General features: G+C 43.6%; 1 long non-coding RNA gene across 1 annotated transcript in view; it reads left to right on the top strand.

The window, feature by feature from the left end:
• The window catches only part of LOC144826646 (uncharacterized), a 382,563-nt gene extending 367,202 nt beyond the window's left edge, over positions 1–15,361 (top strand). Inside the window, exon 9 of the long non-coding RNA XR_013609868.1 lies at positions 15,231–15,361. This is a non-coding gene — a long non-coding RNA (uncharacterized LOC144826646). The remainder of the gene's footprint in view (positions 1–15,230) is intronic.
• Positions 15,362–20,181: the final 4,820 nt, after the last annotated feature.

Raw genomic sequence — 20,181 nt, 5'->3', positions numbered from 1 at the left:
TCTTTTAGTGACGTTCCTGTGGTGATAAACCCTTCGCCTTATTATTTACATGGCGGCATTAAGCCACTTAACGTGGCTTAACATTGCCCTGTAAATAAGCCCCCCTTCACACTACACTTAGCATGAAAGGGGCCTGCAATGGGTATTGTGGTGGGCGTTCCGCTGCAACATCCATTGATTTTGATGCTGCCCCCTATTTACAAGGGTGGTCTAAATGGGAGTCGGTGCCAAAATCAAGACCTGGGAAAACCTGGTCATAACATGGTGAAACGAGGAGAAATACTTTATTTCTCCTTGTGTTTTCTGTCTATATGTTCTGCATTGTGCAGCACACATTAAAACAGCAAATTGCCACGAATGATTGTTTTTATGCAGGAATTTGTTTTTTCCTGCACATAAACAATCATAAAAAAAATTATGATATGCAACTTCTATGTGTGCTGCACAATGCAACACACATAAAAGCTACAAATTGCCATTCTGGATTGTTTATGCGCAAGAAGGGACACCTTCCTGTACATAAACAACATTCCCTCAACGAGGGCACCTTACACTGTGGTGCCAAGGTGCCTGCTTTGACGTAAGGCAGCTGAATTTAAGGGCAGCGCAGGGAGAAACACAGGGTGCACTGTATTTGTATAAATACTGCGCATCCCTGCGTTTCTAAAGTGACCGAGCGCGGCGTTAGCAATTTTGGAGCGAAACCGCCCTTCACCACTTTCTTATACATATGCCCCTAAGTTTGGTGTGTGTGCAAATCCTTCATTGGCATTCCCAGGTGAGTTGCACTACTACTGCTGAAACAGGGCCAATGGAAGTACCAATGGGTGAGGCGGACTGGCCTCAAGGGTCCTGTGACCTCAGTGACAGAGTCACTGTTGCTCTAGGGTGTGCTGTTTCGTGGGCCTGCCCGCAAGACACGAGGTGAACTTCAGTATGGATTGTGGTGGACAGGCCTTCAAGGTTAACCCACATGAGCCACCTCTAAGGTCCACCTGCTTGTGCTAAGACACCCGGGCCTTCTAAGGTCTAGCTTGGAAATGTGGTCTGGTGGACAAATTTGGCAGCTCTGGTCATAGTGCCACATTCTCTTCTCCACTGAACACCATACTGCCCCAATGAGAGAAACTTGCACTGCTGTCAGCTACAACACAATTGTGCCCTGCTATAAACGCATGGATGCGACAGTTCAAATCATGCACTAGGCATGAGTAATTTGCTGCCTGAAATAAAAAGTAATAACATCCTGGAAAACGCAAACACTCTTAGCGAATGCAAGATTAAGTAAAGCGTGTGAAATATAAGCAGGTACAAAGTAGTTACCTTAACGCTTTCACACTCATTATTCAGAAATCAATTAGTGTTTTTGCCTGAAAAGTTAAGGACAGGACTACAAGGTCCAGAAGGACCCGTTTCAATGTCCATTGTTTATATCCTTATAAAACATGAGCAGTATGGTTTAAAACGATCACAGCACTGTGGTACACACTTTATAAACTAAAATAAGGAAAACAGCTGATAAGGATCACATTAAAGGTTTTCCACTCCAGCATTAACCAGGCATTGCAGTACCTCCAGGAATGGTGCACTTGCCCACCTGGGGAAAAAACAATGTAGTTCAAAGAAAGAGGAGAAATCGAAAGTACCACTTCACTGGCAAACTCTGTAAAGTGTCGCCAATGTGTTTGGGTGTGAATAAAACCTTTCTGGCCACTTTGCGACCACTATTGTCTTATTAAGATATTTAGGTATTTTTCGTATTTTTAACCTTTTTCTCTCTGTTCGAGGATGCACTTTGGAATAGAAAAATGTTAGAAAAAATACGACATTTACAGCAAAAGTGTTTTTTTCTTCTTTAGATCCATTTCACAGGGTGTAGCATCCTGCTACAAAGAACCACAGACACAGGTTCTTACATCTCAGAGCTTTATTTAATAGAACTTGTCTCGACCCTGTCCCTACTCTAACTGCCCTCATCCTGTTCTGACCCCTCCTCTTCCCCTCAGCCCACCTAGCTCCGCCCACCCCAGCTACTAGACTGTCAACTATATTACATCTCCCCCTTTCTTAACAAAATGAGCTTAATGTCTTCAGTGTTCGCAATTCTTCAATCCACCACACTGGTCGGCGGACAGTCGGTTCTTCAAACCTCAGTAGTGTCGAATCAGTGGTGGGCTTGGCTTTGGTCAGTCTTTCTGTTGTCTGGATCAGGGTATTCCTGACCACATTGCGTTTGAACTGTTTACTCTCACACTCCGCAGTCATCATGTTTCCTTCCGGTGGTATAGCTACTGTTAGTTCAGATGCTCGATCCCTTTCATGAGTGAATGATGTTCTGGTCCTCTTCCGAGTACCCGCATCTGCTTTTACTTCCGTTTGTCTTGCCCGGTTGAGGGCAACACTGTCCTCCAATTCAGGGTCATGTATATCAGACAGTATGGTACTATCTGATGAGACTGTCTTGGCTTGATTCGATGACTCATTCACAGCCTCGGGTTGTCTGGCAGACTCGTGAGCTGTCTGTGCATAGGCATGTTTCTCTCTCATCTGATGATCACTCTCTACTGACGCGTCCAGTTTTCCTTGCGGAGTGACTGGCTGGTCCCTTCCCGTCCGGTGACCAGGGTCCACTGTCTGTGTTTTCCCTCTGTAGGTCCTTTGAGTCAGCCTCGCGGACCCCTTCAGGGGTGACGGTGTCTGATCTGTGTCCAGATATACTTGTGACTGACATGACAGGTTGTCTTGTGGCATGACTGAGTGGTCAGAGTCCTTAGTGTGTGACGTGTTGCTCTTGACGTGAAGGATGTCCTTTGGTTCCATGGTGCGTTTGGGTGGTTGACGCCATGACTGTTGTCGGGACCATGACTCGGTCAACTCACGGGATTGAACAGACGAATCCTCTGGGTCAGAGAAGTCTCTTGTCGACTTCCAGGATCGGACAGACGTGCTCTCTGAACCAGAAGAGTTCCTGGCCATAAACGTGTTTTCTAGGTCAGAGAAGTCTCTTGTCGACTTCCAGGATCGAACGGACGCGCTCTCTGAATCAGAGGAGTTCCTGGCCATACTCCTTTTGAAGCATTCCTTCGAGGGTGTATCGGGTGCTGGATGTCTGAAATAAGTGGGCCGTGATGCGTTGTTCGGTGACTCAGGGTTGTCTTTGAAACGATTCTCCGGGCGCCTTCGTCGACTTGTCTTTGGCATTGTTTCATCCGAGAAGTTGTTCAGCAACCACGTGCTTGTTCTTTGTGTTTGCTCTTGAGATTTTCCATCTTTGTCTTTCTCACATGTCAACGACGTCTTCTTAGTTTCTTCGTTGTCCCTGGTGTCATTGATGCGTTGGTCTTTTCCTGTTCGTTGTTGGGGAGGGTCGGTTCGTCTTATGCGACCTATTTCTTCTTCCCACTTGTTTGGTGCTCGGATACCCATGATGTGGGTGTGATGTGTTCTCCTGCTGGATGATGTTCCTTCAGACTCCTCTTCACAACTTGACGAAGAGTGTTCCTGCGCTGACTTCCAGTTTTGACCATTCGGAGCTCTCCTTCTATAGTTCGTCTTCCTTACTCTCTTGTTGTGTAAGTTGCCATTTTGTCCAGGGGTGCTATCTGTCCCACTGGACGCTCCCCCCTCGTCAGACTTTGAATGACATCCTGAGGGTGAAGAACTCCTTGAGGTTGTCCTTTGACTGATTGACTCGGAGTATTTCTTGTCACTGTGTCTCTCCCGTTGGCCAGACTTTGGATGATACCCTGAGAGTGAAGAACTCCTTGAGGGTGTCCTTTGACTGATTGACTCAGAGTACTCCTTGTCATTGTGTCTTTCCCGTTGTCTTTTCATTGGTCTGCCTTCCCTCTCTCTATTTTTTGTTTTGTCTGTTTTCCGAGTTTCATCTGTCCGGGCGACTTGATAATTTGCCTTCAGGTTCGGGTCCCTTGATTTGTCTCTTGCCTTGACGTGCATTCCAATTTCAGCCTTCCTGATTATTTCTTCTAGCGACCACTTTCCTCGCAAGATCTTGAGCTTTGTGTCGGGGTTTGCGCAGCCTTCACTTATCCGGAGTCGAACTGCGTCCTCGTTCGTAAAGGTGTTGGAAGTGGCAGCCTTGCACCAGGTTTTGCAACCGAGTGATGAAAGTGGGCAATGGTTCACCTGGTTCCTGCCGAGCTGTGTTGAAAGCGATGCGCTCTTGATCCACTTCCGCTTGTGCGGAGAGACGGGCACATAGCTTTTCTTGGAGTCTTTTATAGATTTCTGTGTCTTCTTTGGAAAATGTTTCGATTGGGCATCGGCCCTCTGGACCCACCAAATGGAGGAGCAACATTAGACATTTCCTCTCTCTTTGTTCACCATTGGCGTCCAGGAAGTCACCCAATGTCGCCAGCCATCGGTTTTGTTCAAGACACAGACTCCAGGTATCATACTGCACTCCTGGGGGTGGTGCTCTGATGCAAGGGTTGCGTCGTTGTGCTACTTCTTCCTTCGCCATGAGAAGAGGATTCTGATTGATTGTATTCAGGCGGGTTGCTCACTCGGCTTCTCGTAGTTTTTAGTTAATCCTCTTTGGTCAAGGCCTTGGGTCTGGTCATCTGCTGGGGCGTTACTAATCCTTGCAACCACCACCGTATGCGCCAGTGACTAGAACTTGGATTTCCTGCGTTCCGAGATGTCCACTACCCAGCCGCACTGTGCCAGTCGCAGGGCTCCTTCTCCGCGGTGAGGCTAGTGCAAGTCCTTTAGTCACCTCCGTGTATGTTGTGCTTATTTCCGGGACCGTCCTTCGCAGTCCTGCCTTCCTCTGAACTTCGTGCGGTTCTGTCCAGCAGCTCCTCCCCTTTACGCTCTTCGGTATGTGTTCACCATCACCTTTGGAGGTGCTCGTGCCGGTTCGCTGTTTCTCGCTAATGTGTGTTCATTTGCTTTTCCAGTGCTTGTTGGTTTCTACTCGCCACTGCTTGTTTGTTACCAATGATTGTTTCCTTCTGCTGCCAGTGCTTGTTCACTTTGCTTAATGCCTGACTCAAAGATGGCCGCCTACAGTTCACACAGGGATTGTGTCTCAAGAGTTGCCTGACTCAAAGATGGCCGCCGTGGTTATCTGCAGGCACTACTTTCTCTCTCTTCATTCAACCTGATTCTTCACACGGGACTCACCGGCAGTTGCTTCCAGGGTCAGCATATTCCAGATTTGGCTCCCTCTGGTCACTGCTACAATCAGGTGAGGTTGGGGTGGGCTCCCGCCTTACTTTGCAGAGTCCTCGGCGGTGACTTGCCAAGTCTCACGCATCGGGGGTGAGGTGCCAAAGCTCACGCATCGGGGGTGAGGTTTTCCGACGTCGGACCTCACTCGGGCTCAAATTTCAGCGCGCTCAGCAGCGCTTAGCAGTAGACCTTCGTGGGGCGATCCACCCCAGGATTCACTCTTCTCTGGCCACTACAGTCTTCAGGTTGGGTTGGGGTAGGCTCCCAACTCACTTTCGGAGTTCCCGCTCTCCGGTGCCGGCAGCGTGCCAAAGCTCACGCATCAGGCGGAGCTCGCGTTTTCGGCGCGAAGGCTTCTTCTTTTCTCGAGCGCTTCAGCGCTCGTGGTAGCGGCTCCCTCTGGGCTCCCACAATGACAGGAGGGGCAGGGTCACCTACTATTTATCTCTCCTTTGGCTGGCAGCATCACCTACAGCAGCAGACTTTCTCTTTCCGACGCTGCAGGGGACAGGGTGTCTTCTTGGGGTTCTGCACGCAGTGGGCTTGCTTATCCCATCCTCGTCGCCAGTTGTAGCATCCTGCTACAAAGAACCACAGACACAGGTTCTTACATCTCAGAGCTTTATTTAATAGAACTTGTCTCGACCCTGTCCCTACTCTAACTGCCCTCATCCTGTTCTGACCCCTCCTCTTCCCCTCAGCCCACCTAGCTCCGCCCACCCCAGCTACTAGACTGTCAACTATATTACACAGGGGAACTAATGAAGGACATGAGAGGAAAGAGAGGGTAAGAGACATTTCTTGAAGTCAGTGTTTTCATTCAACAAGTGAGGAAGAGAGAGACAGAGACAGAAAGAGAGGGAATAATAATAAGAAGAAAAATGAGAGAGGGGGCAGCCCTTTTCCTTCTCTGCCTGCCCTTCTCGTCCTCGAACGGGTGAGCCTTATCTATAGGCGTTGGCAATTTCTGCTTCCCTGGGGGCACATTTTTGTAAAATTAAAAAAGTAGGGGAACAGATTCTATTAAATTGAAAACGTAGAGGAACGCTGTGCCCTGCCTATCCCACCCCCTCCAACCACTGAATAGGGGACTGCAGAGCCTGCCAAGGACAAAGATAATCACGGCGCAGAAAGTTAAATTTTAAGTCAGGAGTCAACTGTTTCTTAGTGATTAGTTATTTTCTTTATAATAGCGCTTCACACTGCGAGTCATTTTGAAGCACTGTATAATGGGTGTTTAAGGCACCCGGGCTGTGTCAGAGTTATATTTGTAAATTCCCACACGTTTGAATCGTCATAAAATCATCCTCCAAGCTAATGCGCCTTTCAGAGCATTACATGTGACTTAGGTTTTTGATGTGTATTATTAGTAAGATACCTCAGTGTGTTAATGCTTTTGTTGCAGTGATCCACATATAACCAGTGGGTCACAAGTTACTCTAATGTCCTTTGATTCCTTGGGCAATCGCCTTATTTTTTGTCCCCCTTTTGTTTCCCCTTCCCTTGATTCAACAGGCTGAAACTAAAACCAGGCAATTAAATCAATAGTCCTGATGATGATCCCGGTTTAATAGGAGCCAGGGGTTCGAAATGTCGACTTGCATAAACAGTTCTGCAAAATAACCATTGTCTTCATTCAATTGTAGACACTGTGCGTGAGAGCTTGCCACTTGCAAGCCGCAAATTGGCTCCAACGTTATTGCCTGATATTCTTTTCTTTTATTTCATACTACTTTTTCTAATTGATGTTGCTTCTTCTTGGACAGGTACAGGACTGTGCCCTATCTATTGTGTTTGTATGTCCTTTTTATGATTACTACATCACTGATCTAATAAATATTCCTTGCCCGGCTGGGCACAGGGATTTAATTTATAGTACTGACTCTAGTCTATACATCATTTTCTGAGTACAATTACTTCACTACTAGGACCTTTGTTCTTTATAGTGCTTGACTACCCATGGTCCTAGTGTACCCATTGGGTCCCCTTGTTTGTAAAAAGAATAATTGTGAACCATGCAGCTGAGCTATCAGTGCGTATATAGGAATGATGCCCGTGAGACGAAAAATTGAGTACATGACATAATATACTCCAATTTGCCAATACCTCTTTCTATAGATTAATTCTACGAAGAATTCCCTTCCATTTCCATACAACTCTAAAAGACTGCCCCTTATCCTACCCATTACCAAGCCCCACTTCTCCAACCCAACCTGTATGTTATTTAGTTGCGTACCCCACTTTGCTAGGTGGAAAATATCAGATTCACACACCCCTAATATTATTGACTAGGCTACGCCCCTGTCTACAAAGATGTTGGCAGCAGTCTAGTGTCATAGGAAGGAAAAAGAAAAACCATATAGGGGAGCAGGTTAGATATTAGGGCGGGTGGGCCTGGGGGGTACTCAGTGCATTGTTTATTCATAAAATTAAAAAAATATATAGTGGAAAGGGTGTACATGTGCCCGCTCCCCGAGCTACATAATGGCTCCAGGGACCACAAATTTACCACAGCCCGGCTAATAATTCATGTTTCTGAGAATCGAACCGAACCTCGCACGTGGAGTTGTCTAACCCTTTGCAAAGAAGATGTACGAGAGAACATCGAAAATGGCAGAACATAGGGGGCACCCTACACGTAAGAAGGGTATCAGGACGAAGAAGAAGAGACCATATAGCAAGGTGAGGGACTCCCACACAAAAGGCGGAGAGAGCAACTGATGACTCCAGTATAAGAGGTTCTATCTCAGAATCTGACAACCCAGAGCAGTCTTCAGACAATGAAGCTCCACACCTACTGGTCCACAGAATAATAGACCTGGAGCAACGCCTAGAACTGGAACATCCGATACAACAAGAGGGGAATACAGGAGTAACCCAAACACCTGAATCAACTACTGATAAAGTTCCGGACACGGCAGCAATGGCATCACAAACGAAGCACCGGAGGCCCCTACCTGCCACTAAGATCCCACATACAAAGGGACCCCTGTGGTGACAGGCTCCAATAATGACTGAACTGCTGATGCTGCCGTTGTTAATCCTATTTTGTTTGTATGCTGTGAGAGTTTAAACTCAGAGCACAATGTTTCAACAGTTGGGGGGCGGGTGACAGACAGGGCCGGACTGGCTACCGGGCAGTTGTGTGTGCTGCCGAGCTGGGGGCTGATTTCGTTGATGGGGACCTGCGTGTGCTGAACAAAATTCGTTTTGCTTTTTTTATTTCAAAGCGCACGCAGGCCCTCATCAACTAAATCAGCCCCCACCGCAGAGATAATAGCCCCCAGCTCGGCAGCACACAGAAATGCCCGGTAGCCAGTCCAGCCCTCGTGACAGACAGCTCCTTCCCCTCTTACACACGATAAGTTACTGGTTTGGAGGTTGAGTGATGTGAGAAGGGCAAGGGGGGTTGGTTGTGTGGGACAATAAATGGTTGTTTTGAGAGTACAAATACAGGTTAATCGCACCAGTTCTAATTGGCGGGTGCTCTGGCGTCTGAACAGAGATCTCAGATATGAGATGCACAAATTACTAACATGCATAAGGATCACATCACACTCATGGCAACCCCCATAGATAACTCGGTACTCACGTTCCCGTTTTGGAATGTGAATGAACTTGGTGGCAGGATCAAAAGAGGGCTAGTCTCACGTCAAAAGACTACCCCCAGATGTAGTGATGCTGCAGGAGACACATCTACAGGCCACCAACTGTGGCCTCCTGGGGAGAGTAACATACAGGGTGTTGGCCCACGCAGGATATAGCACTGGGTCTCAGGGGTAGCCATCTTGACAAAAAAACACCCCCCTTCAAGATATCACAGACATGGATGGATCCGCAAGTTACATAGGGCGGGATGGCAGGCCCAAGGGGTAGAACGAGACTGACCCTAATCTGCGTATATGTCCCACCACGGCAGTTCAGGCTGGACTGTTCCCATTGGGCGCAGGGTCAAGACTGATTTTCATATGGCTGGGTCCAAACTGGAATGGCATGGTGAGCAAAAAAACGATGGATTTAGGCCCAGATCTCTGTACTGGGGTGAATGTATGACATTGTTCTGCATCCTGTCCATCAATTGTTCTTTTTGCATCCACCACGGCTACAGGCACGCACAATGACCAAAGTGACAGAAACCCTCTCAGAGGCTCCAACCTCCTTTCCTGTGATAGGAGGGGATTTCAATGACGTAATGGACACGCCCATGGACCGCACTGGTGAACAGGATCACCCAGTCACTGCTACCTCGCTGGCGCGATTTGCACGCAATGGGCTTGGTAAATGTATGGAGGACACATAACCCAGAGGTCAAACAATACTCATACTTCTCAGGGGCACACAAGGTATACTCTCGGCTGGATTATATCTTTATCCCAGAAGGGGAACTAGGAGAGGCTGGGGAGGCTAATTACTTAGCAAGGGGTCTATCAGACCACTCATCACTACAGAAACAGATAGGCCGCAAAGCCAAGAACCTACAACCCCAATGGAGACTTACTGCCTGGGACCTACAAAATGGAGACATTCTTAGAGGAATAAGGACTGACACTGAGATCTTTTTTAGAGAAAACAAGAATACGGTTAGATCGGAATTACACTCTGGGAGGTGCTGAGAGACAGGGCACAAAATCATTTAGTGTGGGAAAAGAAAAAGAAAACTGAACAGATAGAGAAACAAGAATACCAGATTTTAATGATAGAGTAACAGTCCACTGCAAAGTTGACCCCTATACTCTCCAGGCAGCTGGACACACTAAGACAAGAATATGGAGAACTGTCAGCCAAAGAACACCATACGGCCAATCTTCATTGACTATACGATGCCGGAGAGCAGTTGGGTCTGATCCATAGTGGACGCTTAGGGTTTGACACACTCCACTGACGAACAGATATCGACAGTGTTCACCACAAATTATAGGGAATTCTATAGGGCCAAACAATTATGTGATGCCCCTGTGAAGAGAGGACTTCCTAATGGAAATACAGACCCCGTCCCTAAATGACATGGACAAACAGACATTAGACGAGGATGACTCTAAATGAGATCAAGGCATCGATAGCAATACTCCGCCCAGGCAACACCCCAGGCCCAAAGGGCTTACCAGCCGAGCTCTATAAAAGATGTGCAGATATACTGAGCCCGCACCTATTCACTCTCTTCCAAGATGCCTATGACGAGGGCAATCTTCCACAGGACCTAAGGGTAGCCACGATAGTTACAATACACAAAGATGGTAAATCGAGAGATAGATGCGAGTCATTCCACCCGATATCCCTCCTGAGCATGGAGGTGAAGATCCTTGCAACCATTTTAGCCACAAGACTACAGCATGCTATAGTGACGCTGGTACACTGTGATTGGTCAGGGTTCCTATTGAGATGTGGCTATAAAAGGGGGGACTTTTATCACACAATATGGAATCGTCCCATCATCCGAACTTACTGGGAGGAGATCACACAGGAACTTAATGGGGTGCTGCAGGTGTCTCTCCCACTAGACCTGAAATTTATCCTTCTGGGGATTCAGAGCGAGGTAGACATACCAAGACCGCAGATATTATTTAGTGCACTGGGTCTAGTTGTCGCCAAAAGAGACACTGGAGTACAAAGGTGGCACCGACGCAACATGAATGGAAGACAGGAATGGACCAATATATGGCGGCTGAACGGGTAAGCAATAGAAGCAGAGTTTGCCCTGGGGAGTTCCTTAGGGTATGATGCAGCTGTGTATGACATTATGGTCTGGACCTAATGGAAATGCATACGCAGGACATAGAAGGAGCAGAATAAAACAAACCATATGCATGGCAGGGAGCTGGGGCAATGTGCAAGGTATGATAAAGTAGGGAGAAAATACACTGTTGCGATAATTGAACTGCAGAGAGATAGAACAAATAGAGTGAGACGTATGTGCGGCAACTATCCACTATAAGTGTGATGTTGTTATGTTTTTATTTGAAATAAAAATCTATAAAAATATATATTAAAAAAAATAATTCATTTTTCTGGGGAGAGGGGATATAGTGGTCCCCTCAAGGAGCAATGTAATGGCAGTGGGGGCTCCATCCGGACGGGCCTGACACATTATTTATTATACATGTGTATTGTTGAACTGATGCTAACAGCCAACCATAGATTAAATTACTCACCCATTGGCTCGCAAACTGTAAATACAGTTTAGGTAGAGGACCCTTCTTTTTTGCCTCGCCATTTATCAGTTATTATTTTTCAGTCTCTCATTTTTGTAGTGCATATTCTTTGTAAATTGAAAGTAGGTTTGACACACAGACCGAGCTCCATTTCACTCCCTTAAGTAATGCAAAGCATTGCAGATTTATACCTGTGCAATTAATGAAACTTTAAAGTTCATTTTGCAAATATAAGTTTCTTGCAACTGCTACCGTCTATAATAGAGGATTCATGGCAGACTAAAATGTACAGTAAATTTCCATTCTTTGTGACTACCAATTGACATTTGCAATTCTTGTCCTTGTATGTCTTATTTAATAAAATATGCAGTCGTGTGAATTTAAATCATACGTATTTACAGCATGGCTGAAGTATGATATTGGTCTTCTCTGTGGAAAGGCAGTTGGAGTATTGCAGCAGGCATTGCAGAAGCAGCTGGTTGTGCTCGTGCCTTCCTATGTTTATGTGCGCTTGAACCAGAGTGCTGCACTGAGTCCTGAGCACGTGTGTACCGGCTCCCCAGAAAAGCACTGCAGACCTAACAGAACCTCATTGAGTCAGCCAAGCTTGGCTGCTGCCTGTATCCATGAGGCAGGTGCCCAGGTCAAACAGGATTACTTTAAAAGCCATCCTAGAGTCATCCAATGATCATCCAACTACATTAGAAGTGATTTTCACATTATCAAGATCTTGAAGTCATCAGCAAAGCTGAAAAGCTTAGCCTGATGAGTTGAGGAAGACTTGGAAATGATTATCTGATGACTTTAGTAGGTGTCATTATTCGTGATGATTTAAGGATGACTTGAAAATGACAAGATGAGATTGTTCCTGATGACTTTGGGATGATTTGAAAATAAGTATCTGATTACTTCAAAGGTACTAATATTGTTTTCAATAAGATGTTTTTTTTCTGGTGATTTTAACAAGAATTGCTTATCTACCTATAGAGCATGTCCTCAACTTCGGTTTCAGTTTTCTAGAAAAATGCAAACTGTGGATGCTTGCAAGATTAATTGCAGATAAACGCAAAAGGACATATACGTTTTCTATTTTACACAACTGAGCATACAATGTGCTCTAGCAAACTGTGTATAAGTCAAAGGTTATTCTTTAACACATTTATTTATTTGTGTCACTTTCTTTTTTTACAAAACAGGTAAAATAAGCATCCACTATGAAAAGATCAAAGCCTAACATTAATAAATATGAACATTGGCCATTGTATGCATGGTCAATGCAGTTAAGGGACAATGAAGTATGAAAATATGTGGCAAGATAGAGTAAATAACGTAACAAAAATAAATGCTGCACATTATGCAATCATTGGAGGCACATTATGCAGCAGAATCTTTATCTTATATTTATCTTTATATTCATTCTCTGTTGAGCTGTAAGGATATGTAGAACTAACGCTTCCAATGCAATTTTCTAATTTTAAGTATCGTCGTCGCTTTCTATTATATGAACACATCATACTCTGGTAACATTCTGCCTTAACACTATCAGGAGGCAAATGATTTTCCATTAATACAGGCATTACTTGTATCATATTTACTGCATCAAGAATTTGTGTTTCTATGCCTACTGTACCATGCACATGTTGTAAAAGGAAACCATTAAGATCTTCAAAAACAAAGCAATTAGCAGTAAACAGAGGCCCTGCTGCACTTACACTGTCTGTTAAGTGGACCAATTGATGAACATTCATTGTCAAAAATCTTTTCTCATATCAATCATTAATCAGTTGTACAAACGGGGGCGTGGCTTGCGCCCGAAGAGAATGGCGGCAGTCCTGTGATTCTCCTGCGACGGCGGAGACTTGGGCGGTGCGGACACGGCGAATTCCTGAGCGCACCCGTTTGAAAATGTAGGATGTGCGGTATGAATGTCTGTGGAGCAGGAGGATCCCTTTTTTTTTCAACTTTTATCTGCCAGCGATAGAGTTTGTGACGTGAAGACTTCATAACGTATCTCCGACGGGCTTGCGCCCACCATTTTGTGGAACCTGAAGCTGCCGACGGAGTTTACCTCTAATGCAGCGTTTTATCGCCACAACTTGCTTTCTGCTCAAAATCGATTCTTCCACACCTTGTGCTATCACAGGTACTTTTGGTATGCCTTAGAGCAGGCTGGCTATTTTTCTCTTATGCTTCTATTACAGTGTGGCTCCACTGCAGCACATACCTGCCATTTTGTAGCACTTCTGAATGGGGCTCCACCTTGCTTTGACGCCCTCTAATTTCTCTTTGTAATAGATAACTACAATATACCAGCAGTCTTTGGATGTATTTACACCCTGTTCTTCATTCTGTTGCTTCTTTAGAAGAATGTGCCCTGCTTCACCATATGTGCTGAAAATCTCTCTCTCTCAGGACTCTGACTGAATTTTTCTCACACCACCTTTTACTCCTAACAGAACGATACGTGCCTCAATGAACTTCCACCTTTTTTCTGCCAGTCATGCTGCGTTTCTTATCCGGCTAACACAGATTGTATCGCTTATACCTGTCATTCTCAACCAAATGAATGTAGTGGTCATACTGTACTTCTGTTTGTGCTTATTATCACTGATGTATTAATAGCATTATACCTATGACCACATTGACTCAACATTTTATTGCATTACTTGAGTCCATTGTTTTATATGATTGTGGTACGGAGCTCTTTTTCTTCTTTTTGCTTACTGTAATTTGCAATGTAATTTCTGATATTCTATGTTCATGAGACGCTTTTGTCAGGTCTATGGGCAGGGTATCTACAAATTCATCTTTATCTACACCCGTACCTCAGAGTTTTTTGATTCCTAGTAGCTCACGCTAAAACTGCTTATTCATGGAGGACTCAACCATCTCCTCACCCAAAGGAGCATCGTCCTCTCACACCGCTCTGGGGTATGACCATCACTAAAGCCTCAACAAAGAGATTGAAGAAGGATCCTTCTTCTCCACCTAAACAATCTAATTCTGTTACCATGGACTTGCTACCAGTGGAGATCAGAGCATTGCGCCCATTTATGGAAGAAACCTACTGTACGCTTCAAATGCTTTCTGAAAAATTATCGAATATGGACCAATGGGTTACTACGTTAGAGCAGAACTTTGAATCTTTATCTTCCTCTACCTCTAAAGTTGACTCTCTATGGTTGCAGGTTTCCATACTCCACAAACAAATGGAGAATTTGGAAAATAGAAATAGGAGGAACAATGGTCTTCCTGAAGGAACAGAAGATTCGGACCCGCCTGCATTCTTCAAATCCTTTCTTCCAAAGCTTCTTAAATTACCTGAGAGAACTACTTTGAATATCCAGAGAGCTCATAGGTTGGGACCACCATCGCGTATAACATCCTCTATGCCAGCACAAAAACCGAGAGGTGTGATCTGTATTTTCTTGAATACACTGACCTACTAAAGATTTGTCAGCAACTAGAGCAATTAATCGTATACTTGGTCAGGAAAACTCTTTATTCTTTTCTCAAGACTACGCCAAAGCGACTGCTGATCTACGCAAAGAATTTTTAGCACTACGGCCGCAATTATGCTTAATTGGTGCAAGATATGGTCTTTTTCACCCTTGCTTGTTCAAAGTCACTATCAACAATAAAACCTCTACTTATGAGGATCCAATAAAGCTGAAGAGTTTCCTATATTCTTATCACGCTGACGCAATGGAGACTAATCCCTCATCTGGTTTTAACTACACGGTTTGCAGACTCGGATATAGTTACAATATTTTCTGATTTCTAAATTGACTTTTCATTCAGTCGTTATCTGTTAATATGTATACAGCAGTTAACTTACATTGGTATTGTTCTCATTGCATTTACTCCTTCTTTTTCTCCTAACAGGTTCTATCTGTGTGCTTCTTATTCCTTTTGTTTGAAGCTTGTTTGTCCTGCCCTCCTTCCCGTCGTCCCTCGCGAGTCCTGGACACGCCATTGTTCCGTGTGGCCTTCCATCCCTCCACCTCTTGTATGTCTTGGATTGTTTGTAAGTTCCTTTTTTTCTTCTCAATTGTTCTTTATCTTTTTCATGATAGCTCTCCTTTTATTCTTCTTTCTTTCTCTCCGAATACTTTACCTTCTTTCCTGACCTTCTCATTTTTCTCCTCAACTTTGTATTTCTCTTTTTTCTCCCAGAGGCTATTACCTATTTTTGCTCTTTTTCCTTTTCACTTTCTTTTCCTAATTCAATTATTTCATTTTCTGTACAGTTGGTTTAATGTTACTCACAGTTTAATCGACTTAAAATGTTATTCTCATTGGAAATTTTCGTATCTTTACAGTTTTAATTTATGCCTATAAAAATCATTTCTTGGAATGTCAGAAGTTTACACTCACCTATCAAGCGTCAGAGGGTTTTGACCCATTTGGCTAAACTAGGGGCAGATGTTGCATGCATACAAGAGTCTCACTTAACTTCTGACGAGTCTGCGAAACTCAAAAGAGCTTGGGTGGGTGACGTTCTCTTTTCCCCGGGTGATGGCAAACGTAATGGAGTTATTATTCTATTCCGTAAATCCCTCTCCATTAAGATCCTATCACATTGCATGGACCAAGCGAGTAGATGGATATTTGTCAGATTTGTGGTTGATAAGTTTTTGTTTTTTTTAATTGAATATCTATGCACCCACAATTGGCGACCCCTCTTTCTGGATTTCTCTGACCCAACAAATCACACAATGTTATGATGATAATTTTATCCTTGCAGGTGACTGTAATGGCATTTTGGACCCTTTGCAGGACCGCAAGTCCTCAGTTTCCTTCACACCTCATCACTCTCACAAAGCTTTTACATACACCATTAAGCAACTCAAACTCATAGATGCTTGGAGACTTTGTAACCCTACCCTAGGAGAATACTCCTTTTACTCACCAGTTCATCATACTCAGTCACGTTTAGATTATATCTTTGTATCTCACATCTCTCAATCATTAATGAAGGCAGATATTGGCTCTATTCTGATATCTGATCATGCACCTGTCACCATACACCTTGATGTTTTACACAAACCCAAACTGCCTCGCAAATGGCGCTTCAATAACGCCCTTCTTTTAGACCCAGTCTTTACATCATCCTTCGCTTCTTTTTTCCACTAATACTTCACAATTAATCAAACAGACGGCATGTCCTTTCAGGTTATTTGGGATGCCTTTAAACTTCTGCTAGGGACTTTATTATTCGCTTTGTTTCTAACAAACGTAAAAAAGCACAGCAAACTACCGACATCTTATTAGCTAAAATTAAGAAACTAGAACACTCTTATTATTCCTCCAAGTCAAAGACTTGCTTGTCTGATCTCCTAAAACTCAAATTTCAGTTTAATCAGGATACTACCAATAATGCTTCAAAGTATTTACTCAAACCTAGCGCAAAATTTTATGTACACTCTATCTCTCAATTTCTCTCCAAAATTCATTACCTCTCTGATACACGCCCGGATCTTTCTCTTTTAGAATCTGATATTACACAGAAAGAACGCCATGATGCCTTAAAACTTCTCAAAATGGATAAGGCCCCTGTTCCATTGTAGAATTTTTTACTCATTTTGCCTCTTTATTGATTCCAAAATTACATACACTTATACTTACCTTTTTACAGTCTAGAGCCTCTGCTGGATCTTTTTCTGATGCTCTTACATGCCTCATTCCTAAAGATCCTCAACATTGTAAAAACTACCGACCTATCTCTCTAGTTAATATAGACTATAACATTTTTTCAAAAGCTTTGGCATCACGATTGGAGCCTCACATGCCTGAACTATTGGGGACAGAACAATCTGGCTTTGTTAAAGGGAGACTTATTACGGACAACCCACGTTTATTTTGTGATAATCTCTCCAAGGCCTCACACGTTTCCCTTTCTCTGGCAGCCATCGCTTTGGATGCAGAAAAAGCATTCCATCGAGTTAAATGGCCTTACCTTTTTTGCACACTTCAGTGGTTTGGTTTTGGTCCAAAAATCAGGGCTCTAATTTCTATTTTATATTCCACTCCAAGAGCGGCCGTAACAGCGAATGGTGGAATTTCTTCTTATTTTAACCTTGCTAGGGGAGTTAGACAAGGATGTCCCCTCGCCCCATTTCTTTTTAATATTGCCTTAGAACCTTTATTACGTCGGATTTGTCAAAATGTTAATATCCATGGCTTTACTTTTCAAGAGACCAGTATTAAAATGGCAGCCTATGCTGATGATGTTCTTTTATTTCTATCGCAACCTCAGGCTTCTCTCCCTGCCTTTCTGGAAGAGCTGGAATCCTTCACATCTGTTTCTGGGTACAAACTGAATAAAAACAAATGTGAAATGTTACCCTTGACAAAATATACATTTAGTGCTGATTTTGCTATCTCAGGCTTCGCATGGAGTCCCCAATTCATCAAATACCTGGGTCTACACTTTACCTCATCCATAGTAGGGACAGTATCATGATGCATGGACAACTGCGTACAAAGATTATCTTCTTTAACAACAAAATGGCATCCTCTGTATTTGTCCTGGTGGGGTCGTCTAGATACCATAAAAATTATGCTTTCCCCCATCGTCCTTTATACAATTTCTAATATCACATTATCAATTCCCCTTAAATATTTAAAAAAATGTATTCAATTTTATCTTCTTTTTCATGGGGAAACAAGAAATCTCGTATGTCCATTCATCAACTGATTCGTCCAAATTCGGAGGGAGGGACGAACTTTCCTGATTTCCCTCTCTACCATAAATCCTTCCTATTAATCAATCGTCACGGTGGCTTACTGATCCTTCAATGCCTTGTCCTCTTTGGACTACATTAGAACGATCTTTCATTTCTCCTTTTTCCTTCCAAGAATATTTATCCTTTACACGTAAACCTCAATCTGTTTCCACCCCCATTCTTAAATATACTTCTAAACTTCTTCCAACATCTTCTATGTCATCCTTCCTTGATTTCATTACAAGACCGGAGGCTACCATTATGCAAATACTTTTATTTGCTGCCCAACATGCAGCCCTTTAAAGAACACTATTACATCACAATAAAATAGAACTTTAACACATAGTAACTAGGATGAGCAGGCTCCTATCTTCCTCTTTTGTTCGCTGCTCTGACACAGATAAGTAACACTCTTTAGCATGCCATCTTAACTTATTTATAGATGATTTTGATATGTTTAGATGGATTTTGTTATTATTGCTACTTCTAATAACTAGTGTTTACTCATGTTTACTCTTTCTTTCAATTATTAAGATTGTGGTATTATTGTTTTTTCAATTACTAGCCTTGTAAACTAAAACTCCTTTATGATTACTCTGCTGCTGTTTATTACAATTAAGCCTTTGGAATTTCTTTCATTCCCCAGTCCAATTTACGGACGGGATTAGGTTTCCTCATTCTGTTTTTGCCTAAAACGATGTTTTTATACTAGGTATCCGAGTAATAACACGCTATGTCTATCTCCTGCTAAACTAATCCTTATGCCAAACAAACCGCTGTATTTATTTCACAAAACGCCGACATTTACTTTGTTTTCCCCGCGTCTCTTGGCAGCATAGAGACGCGGGTACCTGCCGGCTTTCTCTCGAGGCCATTGTTTTTCTCTGAAAGCCTCACGCGTCTCCTAGCAACAGGCCGGGAGACGCGTGGGCGCGTAGACGCAATGACAACAGGAGACGTGGGCCTCGCGCCTTAGCACGCGAGAGAGGTCCGCGAATATGCACGTAGGATCTCCATGGTTACAGCTTCTCAAACCGAGACTGTAACGGAGACAGTGCGCATGGAGCCTCTCGCTAGCGGAAATTGGCAATATATTCATATATTTATAATATATTTATAAACGATCGAAAATCTAACAAATAACGATCAAAACTAAATAAATATCGCCACCTACTGGCCTTTAACCAGAACATCACAGGGAATCCTTCCCTGGAGAAAATCTACGAGGGAATTTCCTACTCTAGAGATAAGTGAAAACTTGTTTTTCTTAAGGGGATTCTCTCTTTAAATCCATTTCAGGCGCACTTTCTTTATATCTAACAACTGCTGAAGCAAAAAAAAAAAAAAAAAAAAGGAGAAGTTACTTACCTATATTGTCAATGGAAGGCAATATTAATGATACAGATGCTTCCCTTAAGGAACCTCTGCCTGATAACATTAAAAACCTCCTTAGAGAGGAATTCAGATCTTCTATTAGAGAAGCCGTTGACGCAGCTCTTGCCAAAAGAAAGAGAATTTCACCTATGGAGGAGAATTACTTCTCACTCTCAGATGGGGAATCTCCTTCAACATCTGCTAGACAGAAAAAGGGAAAGGTTCTCCAAAAGGAAAAACACTCCTGCGAGATTGGTGGCCCTCGCGCCACAAGAATTATCGGTGCTCCTGGCAGCACAATAGACAGACCTCAATTACTTGAGGCAGGGAGAAGAGGTGTCCCTAGCGGCACAATAGAAGGCGGTACCCTCTACGGGACAAATGATTTTAATGATTATTTTGAGAATCAACCTAAAGACTATGACAACTCTGACGAATTTATATTTGACCCTCAAGATTCAATTGATGATATCGATGAAGATCTAGAAACTCCTTCCACTTCCACCTCAGTCAAAGACCCATTTGGTGGGGAGATGTTCAATCCCACTACGATCCGCCACCCCCGCAGCACCGAATGGTGGCCTATGGATCATGTGGGTAAATATCTGTCACAATGGGTTAGAAAACCACTTGATATCAACACTCGTAATCTCTTAAAAAATGAATGCCCCCGTCCCTCTTCAGAAGACAAGATCTGTATTACTCCTAATCTTGACCCTGACCTAATCACCTTT

This window comes from Lissotriton helveticus, chromosome 3_2, assembly GCF_964261635.1.
Source record: "Lissotriton helveticus chromosome 3_2, aLisHel1.1, whole genome shotgun sequence".
Classification (NCBI taxonomy): domain Eukaryota; kingdom Metazoa; phylum Chordata; class Amphibia; order Caudata; family Salamandridae; genus Lissotriton; species Lissotriton helveticus.
The sequence above is the reverse complement of the archived record's forward strand: the minus strand, read 5'-3'. Positions and strand labels throughout refer to the sequence as shown.